Source organism: Eptatretus burgeri, chromosome 17 (genome assembly GCF_056783735.1).
Source record: "Eptatretus burgeri isolate ZD-2024b chromosome 17, Ebu_testis_v1, whole genome shotgun sequence".
Classification (NCBI taxonomy): domain Eukaryota; kingdom Metazoa; phylum Chordata; class Myxini; order Myxiniformes; family Myxinidae; genus Eptatretus; species Eptatretus burgeri.
In genome coordinates, this window is record NC_140977.1 from 56,074,941 (window position 1) to 56,086,635 (window position 11,695).

Genomic DNA, 11,695 nt, shown 5'->3' on the forward strand with positions numbered 1-11,695 from the left:
GCGGACGTAATATAAAGATAGCCACTATCGTTGGAGAGCGATTATTGAATGTATCTTGCAACAATCTCTGGAGTGAAACATCTCCATGAAGATTAATGTCAGGGCCGTCGCCAGGATTTGCCAAGGAGGGTACGAATCTAGAAAACCGAACAATGTTTATTGGCCCAGCAATACAATGGGCCTGGATAGGTGGGTGGGGGGGGGGGTCTTGGAGTACCATGCCCCCTGGAAAATTTTAAATGATGGGCTTCAATAAAATCATTTCCCGCATTCTCGAGACTATTTGAGATTGGAATATCTCGTGGGGTTGACAAATTTTCAATGGTTTTATCAAGCTTGAAAACAAACAATCCATCATCACATTCCGATCTGCATTTCTATTGTTCGACATGTACAAATTGTGGACATACTTGCGTTCATCAAAAGTTCTGTTAGTCTCGCCCCAAAGGGGATGTGAGATTATTGCAGTCTGTGTCTGCGTCTGTGTCTATCAATTTTCGCTTTAAAAATGATTTTCTCTGCAACCGTGTGTCCGCTCGAAGCAAAACTTTAAACATAGGAGGGATTCCCCATGGAGAATATTATATTTCTAACTCTGATATAGGTCAGCTGGTATGGCAGCCATATTGGATTAAAGGAAAAAAAGTTGGATATCATTTTCCCTAAAACCGCTCAACGAAAAAGATTGAAACTTGGCCTGATGTCATCAACTCCCCATGGGGTATATAGGACAATAACGATGACGTCATCGGTGAAGTATTCCAGCCATAAGTGGTTGAATTGAAATCCTCATCCAAAAATCTGAAACTTCACATATCTGATCTATGACCCGATGTGAGTGGATAATTAAATTTATAATGTCATAGGTCACATGGTATGGCAGCCATATTCGATTAAAGGACAAAATTTGGACATTTTCTCTGAAACCGCTCAACGAATAAAATTGAAACTTGGCCTTATGTCATCAACACCCCATGGGATATTTAGGGTGACAACGATGACATCATCGGTGAAGTATTCCAGCCATAATTGGTTGCATTGAAATTCTTATCCAAGAATGAAACTTCATATATCGATCCATGACCAGATGTGAGTGAATAATTAAATTTAGGACTCGTAACCCATGCCAAGAAACTATGTGACATAGCGTACATGGATGATATGGGTATATGGGCCATGATAGCATTGGGCCGTGATAGTAGAGTGGTCAGTTAACGATGGTATTTTTGTTCAGAATGAAACCGCGAGGTGAGACTGTACTCTACGAGCACCACTCTAGTTATCTACGAGCAAATACCACCCGTCACTTCGCTGACGGGAATACTAAAGGGGGTGGGGCGGGTGGGGGAGAGAGAGGGTTGGGGAGAGAGAGTGAAGAGGTGGAGGGAAAAGGAGGGAGGAGTAGAGGGGCAGCGAGGGGGGGAAGGGAAGACGTGCAGTGGAGCATTAATTACGATTCATACTGTCTCATCAAAATGCTTCTGCCGAGAATAAGTGAAGACGGAAACAAAATAGTCTGAATTCCATTTTCTACCCGTCATACTATAAACGGCCCGGAAACAAAACGCACTGGACGCATCTGGAGCCAAAACCGTCTGGATACAAACATTGCTCGGATACATCAGAAGACAAACTCCCATCCAGACACGTCCGGAGATAAATAACATCCAGACAAGTCCGGAGACAAACACCATCCAGACATAACCACCATCTGGATATGTCCAAACACAGAGAGGGGGAGGGAAGAATGAGAGAGGCTTGGGAGGAGGGTGCTGCACTATATTGGGAGGGGGTAGAGCAAGGATGGGACAAAGAGAGAGGGGTCGGGCTCGGGGAGTTAGAGAGAATATGTTGTACTGTACTTTGTGAACACACACACACACACACACACACACACACACAACCTTTTATTAGTATAGATAGCATGCCCTTCATGCACAATCATCTGCAATTTATATTTACTTGGGTAGATTCTCCTTGACTTTGAACATCATTACTTCCACAACCAAAGGTGGACGGAGGATATGTTTTCACCCCTGTCTATCTGTTTGTCTGTGAACAGGATATCTCAAAACATTGTGGATGGATTCAAACAAAATTTGGTAGAGAGGTTGGTTGTGTGACAAGAACGAAATGATTAGATGTTGGTGACGATCCAGATCCGAATACGAGATTGAGAGATGGGACAAACACGATTCAAAATGTGGACGAGTTTTGACGAAACTTTGTGGATGAGTGTATTGGGTGACGACAACAAGCCGATTCGATTTGGGTTCAGGTCCGAATCCGGATCCGGCCTCTCGGTGGGATACAAAATGTAAACTGTTCAGCCTGGAGGAGGTTTGCACTCTTCCGAGAGCTGTTGTAGTTGTAAATGAAATCACAGTTCAGAAATGTGCCATCGCATTCCCCACCACAGCACGAAGGTATAAAACATAATATTCAAGCTACAATTTCACAAATATCCAGATTATTCTGGAGCGGAATGCTGAATACACCTTATAAAGAGTCAAATCTACCAGAAAAATTGACGAGATCAAATGAAGAGAGATGAGGCTGACATGAAAAGGTTGAGAATGATGTCGACTGTCCATGCCATCCAGTGCAAATCTGGTATCGTGTGATCAAAGCCACATATTGTGCTGAACCATCTTCTTATCGAATAATCTTCATCCTGCATGAATTAACATCGGTGTCATGACTTTTTATAAATTTATCCAGTGGAATGATTATTCACGTTGGAAGGAACCCAAACAAACAGAGCAAAGATGGAGTCATCAAAAGGAATCAGAACAAGGAAAGGGCAAAGATGGAGTCATCGAAAGGAACCCGAACAAGGAAAGAGCAAAGACGGATTCATCGAGTGGAACCCGAACAAGGAAAGAGCAGAGATGGAGTCATCGAAAGGAACCCGAACAAGGAAAGTGCAAAGACGGATTCATCGAGTGGAACCCGAACAAGGAAAGAGCAGAGATGGAGTCATCGAAAGGAACCAGAGCAAAGATAGTCATCTGGAGGAACCCGAACAAGGAAAGAGCAAAGATGGAGTCATCGAGTGGAACCCGGACAAGGAAAGGGCAAAGACGGAGTCATCGAGTGGAACCCGAACAAGGAAAGAGCAAAGATGGAGTCATCGAAAGGAACCAGAGCAAAGATAGTCATCTGGAGGAACCCGAACAAGGAAAGAGCAAAGATGGAGTCATCGAAAGGAACCCGGACAAGGAAAGGGCAAAGATGGAGTCATCGAAAGGAACCCGGACAAGGAAAGAGCAAAGACGGAGTCATCGAGTGGAACCCGAACAAGGAAAGAGAAAAGATGGAGTCATCGAAAGGAACCAGAGCAAAGATAGTCATCTGGAGGAACCCGAACAAGGAAAGAGCAAAGATGGAGTCATCGAAAGGAACCCGAACAAGGAAAGAGCAAAGACGGAGTCATCTGGAGGAACCCGAACAAGGAAAGAGCAAAGATGGAGTCATCGAGTGGAACCCAGACAAGGAAAGAGCAAAGATCGAGTCAACAGGAGGAACCTGGATAGGATTCGGGTTTTAGCCACCACTCCTCTTCCCTCAAACCCTCCCAGGTATCGCATCCAGGTAACATTGAGGTACTGTTTCATAAAAACCCCTTTATGAAATGTTTAAATGAGTGATTAATTAGTGAATGGAATATCAATCAATTCTATGCTTTTTGGGAACATTATTTTCCGAAATGCCAGAGGGGGTATGGCCCGAACATAATTCATTATATTCACCTGTAACGACTCCAGAACACAAACGGACCACCACTTGAGAGTGCAAGATCACATCACTTGAAGGGCTGTCCAGTTTCATTATTATTATTATTATTATTATTATTATTATCATTATCATCCTTTCCATCAAAGTAAAATACACAACTTGGTGTCTGTCGTTGGTCGATGCACTTGGTCATTACCAAGTTTTCCCCTTTCAACCAAACTGGAGAGGAGGATTAAGGGTCCATCCATCCATTGGGACCATACTCTGTGCAGAGCGTTGGTGCTGCCTCAGCAGTCTCCTTGGCTCTTGGGCACAATCCTGGACGGGTCACCACTCCAACACAGGATCCCAGCAAGCTGGTACTCATTTTGCTGACCTCGTAAGGATGACAAGCAGAGTCAACCCCACCTGGTATTAATTTGACAGTGGAGCAGGATTTTAACCGAGGATCCTCGGATCTCAAGCCCACCACCCGAACCATTAAGCCAACACCAGGCAGATAAAGGGTCTGTCATAACAGATAAGACATAGGTTGTTGCTACTTGGTTCCCACCCCTCCCCCCCATGGGATTCCGAGGGGCGGAGGGGGGAGTCAACGTAAATTATGTAAGTGTGTATGATGCAGCACAAGTCCCAGTGGGAGAGCATGTGACAGAATGCTTTCCATCTCTATCGTTTTTGCCTTGATTTTACATTTTCACAAATTATTTTCAGTCCATTATGTTGCTTTAAACACGACTGCAAAAGAACCGGAGGAGTTCCTAGTTACGATGTTTTTAAGATCCGGAGGAGTTCCGATGTTTTTTTAGATCTGAAGGAGTTCCGACGTTTTTAAGATCTGAGGAGTTCCGTCGTTTTCAATACCCGAGGAAGTTCCGACGTTTTAATGGTCCGGAGGAGTTCCGACGTTTTAAAGGTCTGGAGGAGTTCTGACGTTTTAAAGGTCCGGAGGAGTTCCGACGTTTTAAAGGTCTGGAGGAGTTCTGACGTTTTAAAGGTCCGGAGGAGTTCCGACGTTTTAAAGATCCGGAGGAGTTCCGACATTTTAAAGATCCAGAGGAGTTCCGACGTTTTAAAGATCCGGAGTAGTTCCGACGTTTTAAAGATCCAGAGGAGTTCCGACATTTTAAAGATCCGGAGGAGTTCCGACGTTTTAAAGATCCAGAGGAGTTCCGACATTTTAAAGATCCGGAGGAGTTCCGACGTTTTAAAGATCCAGAGGAGTTCCGACGTTTTAAAGATCCGGAGGAGTTCCGACGTTTTAAAGATCCAGAGGAGTTCCGACATTTTAAAGATCCGGAGGAGTTCCGACGTTTTAAAGATCCAGAGGAGTTCCGACGTTTTAAAGATCCGGAGGAGTTCCGTCGTTTTAAAGATCCGGAGGAGTTCCGACGTTTTAAAGATCCAGAGGAGTTCCGACATTTTAAAGATCCGGAGGAGTTCCGACATTTTAAAGATCCGGAGGAGTTCCGACATTTTAAAGATCCAGAGGAGTTCCGACATTTTAAAGATCCAGAGGAGTTCCGGTGTTTTAAAGATCCAGAGTAGTTCCGAGTTCCGATGTTTTATTTGCTTTTTCCATCTTGGAAGAGCTTGTTGTAAGCAGCTCGGAGCGTCGTTTGTGACGTGCATCTGCTGTTCTCACCGAGTTGGATTGTTCGGTCATTTCATTGTTCCCATTCCTCCTTCTCCTTTTTTATAGCGCGGCGACATCACGCTGTTATATAATTGGCTATTCTGTCCTGTGTCTTCTGTCACACTTATGGCCGCGTACGCCCCTTTGATCTGAGGGCTATAAATAGAAATTTGTCCAACGTCACAACTCTTCCCATCAAGCATGCTAATTCACCATGTGTACATTTAAATTTTATAACTGCAAAATTGTTTCATCATTCTTAACCTTTTACTGCCCCCAGCCGCGCGATATCGCACACCCCGCACACCCCTTGGGCACCCCACAGACCCAGCGTACCCCACGTACACACAGCACGTACCCCACTCTATTGGCTCCACACAATGTGCTCGCATGACCCCCTCACCCCCACTTTCCAACAATCCTCCGACTACCTTTTGATGCAAAAATGTCAAATGACAAGTTGTGGGTGGTGTGCTGCTGTGTGTTCACTCCGAGTGTTTGTGCACTTGGTGGGACGAGATTACCTTGAATTTCATTGATTTACCTGCATTCCCTTTACTCAGTCTGGGACGGAGTGAATTGGCAGGAACGTACTCTCCTCGAGTTGTCGAGTGTGGGTTCGATTCCCGACCCAGCCATGAACTGCCATTCCAGTGTTTCACAGGTAGGGTGGTTCATCAGTGTGTGCGCCGTCTCTCAGATGGACGAGAAACTCGAGAAGAGGAGGCGAGTTATCGCCGGCTTCCTGGAACAAACTCCCAATTCCTGCCCGAACCTTCGTCGAACATCAAGTCTGGCCAGCTGGTTCGTGAAAGACTTGGGCTAATAATTGTGGCCGTTAAAGAAGAAGAAGAGTCTGAGACGTAGTGATGGTAACCAAGGTATTCCAAACTCAACCAGCTCACCTTGAAGGGAACATTATTATCCCGCATGGGAAGGTGTAACACAATCATTGTTTACATAATTAAACATCCAGTCACGTTCACCTTGTTATCTGGGGATGTACGGTTCTGTCACGCACTGTTAACGTAGTGTACAAAACCACGACGTCCCCTCTACCCCCACACTAACACGACGTCCACTCTACCCCCACACGAACACGACGTCCACTCCACCCCCACACTAACACGACGTCCACTCTACCCCCACACTAACACGACGTCCCCTCTACCCTCACACTAACACGACGTCCCCTCTACCCCCACACTAACACGACGTCCACTCTACCCCCACACTAACACGACGTCCACTCCACCCCCACACTAACACGACGTCCCCTCTACCCTCACACTAACACGACGTCCACTCTACCCCCACACTAACACGACGTCCCCTCTACCCCCACACTAACACGACGTCAACTCTACCCCACACTAACACGACGTCCACTCCACCCCCACACTAACACGACGTCCACTCTACCCCCACACTAACACGACGTCCACTCTACCCCCACACTAACACGACGTCCCCTCTACCCCCACACTAACACGACGTCCACTCTACCCTCACACTAACACGACGTCCCCTCTACCCCCACACTAACACGACGTCCCTTCATCTACCCCCACACTAACACGACGTCCCCTCTACCCCCACACTAACACGACGTCCACTCTACCCTCACACTAACACGACGTCCCCTCTACCCCCACACTAACACGACGTCCACTCTACCCTCACACTAACACGACGTCCCCTCTACCCCCACACTAACACGACGTCCACTCTACCCCCACACTAACACGACGTCCACTCTACCCTCACACCAACACGACGTCCCCTCTACCCCCACACTAACACGACGTCCACTCTACCCTCACACTAACACGACGTCCACTCTACCCCCACACTAACACGACGTCCCCTCTACCCCCACACTAACACGACGTCCACTCTACCCTCACACTAACGCGACGTCCCCTCTACCCCCACACTAACACGACGTCCACTCTACCCCCACACTAACACGACGTCCACTCTACCCTCACACTAACACGACGTCCCCTCTACCCCCACACTAACACGACGTCCACTCTACCCCCACACTAACACGACGTCCACTCTACCCCCACACTAACACGACGTCCCCTCTACCCCACACTAACACGACGTCCACTCTACCCCCACACTAACACGACGTCCACTCTACCCCCACACTAACACGACGTCCCCTCTACCCTCACACTAACACGACGTCCACTCTACCCCCACACTAACACGACGTCCCCTCTACCCCCACACTAACACGACGTCCACTCTACCCCCACACTAACACGACGTCCACTCTACCCCCACACTAACACGACGTCCACTCTACCCCCACACTAACACGACGTCCCCTCTACCCCCACACTAACACGACGTCCCTTCATCTACCCCCACACTCGCACGACGTCCCCTCTACCCCCACACTAACACGACGTCCACTCTACCCTCACACTAACACGACGTCCCCTCTACCCCCACACTAACACGACGTCCACTCTACCCTCACACTAACACGACGTCCCCTCTACCCCCACACTAACACGACGTCCCTTCATCTACCCCCACACTCGCACGACGTCCCCTCTACCCCCACACTAACACGACGTCCACTCTACCCTCACACTAACACGACGTCCCCTCCCTCTACCCCCACACTAACACGACGTCCCCTCTACCCCCACACTAACACGACGTCCACTCTACCCTCACACTAACACGACGTCCCCTCTACCCCCACACTAACACGACGTCCACTCTACCCCCACACTAACACGACGTCCACTCTACCCTCACACTAACACGACGTCCCCTCTACCCCCACACTAACACGACGTCCACTCTACCCTCACACTAACACGACGTCCACTCTGCCCCCACACTAACACGACGTCCCCTCTACCCCCACACTAACACGACGTCCACTCTCCCCTCACACTAACACGACGTCCCCTCTACCCCCACACTAACACGACGTCCACTCTACCCCCACACTAACACGACGTCCACCCTACCCTCACACTAACACGACGTCCCCTCTACCCTCACACTAACACGACGTCCACTCTACCCCCACACTAACACGACGTCCACTCTACCCCCACACTAACACGACGTCCACTCTACCCTCAGACTAACACGACGTCCCCTCTACCCCCACACTAACACGACGTCCACTCTACCCTCACACTAACACGACGTCCACTCTACCCCCACACTAACACGACGTCCCCTCTACCACCACACTAACACGACGTCCACTCTACCCTCACACTAACACGACGTCCCCTCTACCCCCACACTAACACGGCGTCCACTCTACCCCCACACTAAAAAGACGTCCACTCTACCCTCACACTAACACGACGTCCACTCTACCCCCACACTAACACGACGTCCACTCTACCCTCACACTAACACGACGTCCACTCTACCCCCACACCAACACGACCTCCCCTCTACCACCCCACTAACACGACGTCCACTCTACCCTCACACTAACACGACGTCCCCTCTACCCCCACACTAACACGACGTCCACTCTACCCCCACACTAACACGACGTCCACTCTACCCCCACACTAACACGACGTCCACTCTACCCCCACACTAACACGACTTCCACTCTACCCCCACACTAACACGACGTCCCCTCTACCCCCACACAAACACGACGTCCACTCCAAACCCACACTAACACGACGTCCCCTCTACCCCCACACCAACATGACGTCCACTCCAAACCCACACTAACACGACGTCCACTCTACCCCCACACTAACACGACGTCCACCCTACCCTCACACTAGCACGACGTCCACTCTACCCCCACACTAACACGACGTCCACTCTACCCCCACACTAACACGACGTCCCCTCTACCCCCACACTAACACGACGTCCCTTCATCTACCCCCTCACACTCGCACGACGTCCCCTCTACCCCCACACTAACACGACGTCCACTCTACCCTCACACTAACACGACGTCCCCTCTACCCCCACACTAACACGACGTCCCTTCATCTACCCCCACACTCGCACGACGTCCCCTCTACCCCCACACTAACACGACGTCCACTCTACCCTCACACTAACACGACGTCCCCTCCCTCTACCCCCACACTAACACGACGTCCCCTCTACCCCCACACTAACACGACGTCCCCTCCCCCTACCCTCACACTAACACGACGTCCCCTCTACCCCCACACAAACACGACGTCCCTCCCTCTACCCCCACACTCGCACGACGTCCCCTCTACCCCCACACTCGCACGACGTCCCCTCTACCCCCACACTAACACGGCGTCCACTCTACCCTCACACTAACACGACGTCCCCTCCCTCTACCCCCACACTAACACGACGTCCCCTCTACCCCCACACTAACACGACGTCCCCTCCCTCTACCCTCACACTAACACGACGTCCCCTCTACCCCCACACAAACACGACGTCCCTCCCTCTACCCCCACACTCGCACGACGTCCCCTCTACCCTCACACTAACACGATGTCCCCTCTACCCCCACACTAACACGACGTCCCCTCTACCCCCACACTAACACGACGTCCACTCTACCCTCACACTAACACGACGTCCCCTCTACCCCCACACTAACACGACGTCCCCTCCCTCTACCCTCACACTAACACGACGTCCACTCTACCCCCACACTAACACGACGTCCACTCTACCCCCACACTAACACGACGTCCACTCTACCCCCACACTAACACGACGTCCCCTCTACCCCCACACTAACACGACGTCCCCTCTACCCCCACACTAACACGACGTCCACTCTACCCTCACACTAACACGACGTCCCCTCCCTCTACCCCCACACTAACACGACGTCCCCTCTACCCCCACACTAACACGACGTCCCCTCCCTCTACCCTCACACTAGCACGACGTCCCCTCTACCCCCACACTAACACGACGTCCCCTCTACCCTCACACTAGCACGACGTCCCCTCTACCCTCACACTAACACGACGTCCCCTCTACCCCCACACTAACACGACGTCCCCTCTACCACCACACTAACACGACGTCCCCTCTACCCCCACACTAACACGACGTCCACTCTACCCCCACACTAACACGACGTCCACTCTACCCTCACACTAACACGACGTCCCCTCTACCCTCACACTAACACGACGTCCCCTCTACCCCCACACGAGCACGACGTCCCCTCTACCACCACACTAACACGACGTCCCCTCTACCCCCACACGAGCACGACCTCCCCTCTCCCCCCACACTAACACGACGTCCACTCTACCCTCACACTAACACGACGTCCACTCTACCCCCACACTAACACGACGTCCCTTCATCTACCCCCACACTCGCACGACGTCCCCTCTACCCCCACACTAACACGACGTCCACTCTACCCTCACACTAACACGACGTCCCCTCCCTCTACCCCCACACTAACACGACGTCCCCTCTACCCCCACACTAACACGACGTCCCCTCCCTCTACCCTCACACTAACACGACGTCCCCTCTACCCCCACACAAACACGACGTCCCTCCCTCTACCCCCACACTCGCACGACGTCCCCTCTACCCCCACACTCGCACGACGTCCCCTCTACCACCACACTAACACGACGTCCCCCCCACCCCCACACGAGCACGACGTCCCCTCTAACCTCACACTAACACGACGTCCCCTCTATCCGCACACTAACGCGACGTCCCCTCTTGCACCACACTAACACGACGTCCCCTGTACCCCCACACTAACACGACGGCCCCTCTCCCCCCACCCTAACACGACGTCCCCTCTACCACCACACTAACACGGCGTCCCCCCTAACAGCACAGTAACGCCACGTCCACTCTTCCTCCGCACAAACACGACGTCCACGCCGCCCTCACAGTAACACGGCGTCCGTGCTACCCTGACACTAACAGGAGGTCCGCTCTACCCCCACACGAGCACGACGTCCCCTCTACCACCACACTAACACGACGTCCCCTCTACCCCCACACGAGCACGACGTCCCCTCTACCCCCACACTAACACGACGTCCACTCTACCCTCACACTAACACGACGTCCCCTCTACCCCCACACTAACACGACGTCCCTTCATCTACCCCCACACTCGCACGACGTCCCCTCTACCCCCACACTAACACGACGTCCACTCTACCCTCACACTAACACGACGTCCCCTCCCTCTACCCCCACACTAACACGACGTCCCCTCTACCCCCACACTAACACGACGTCCCCTCCCTCTACCCTCACACTAACACGACGTCCCCTCTACCCCCACACAAACACGACGTCCCTCCCTCTACC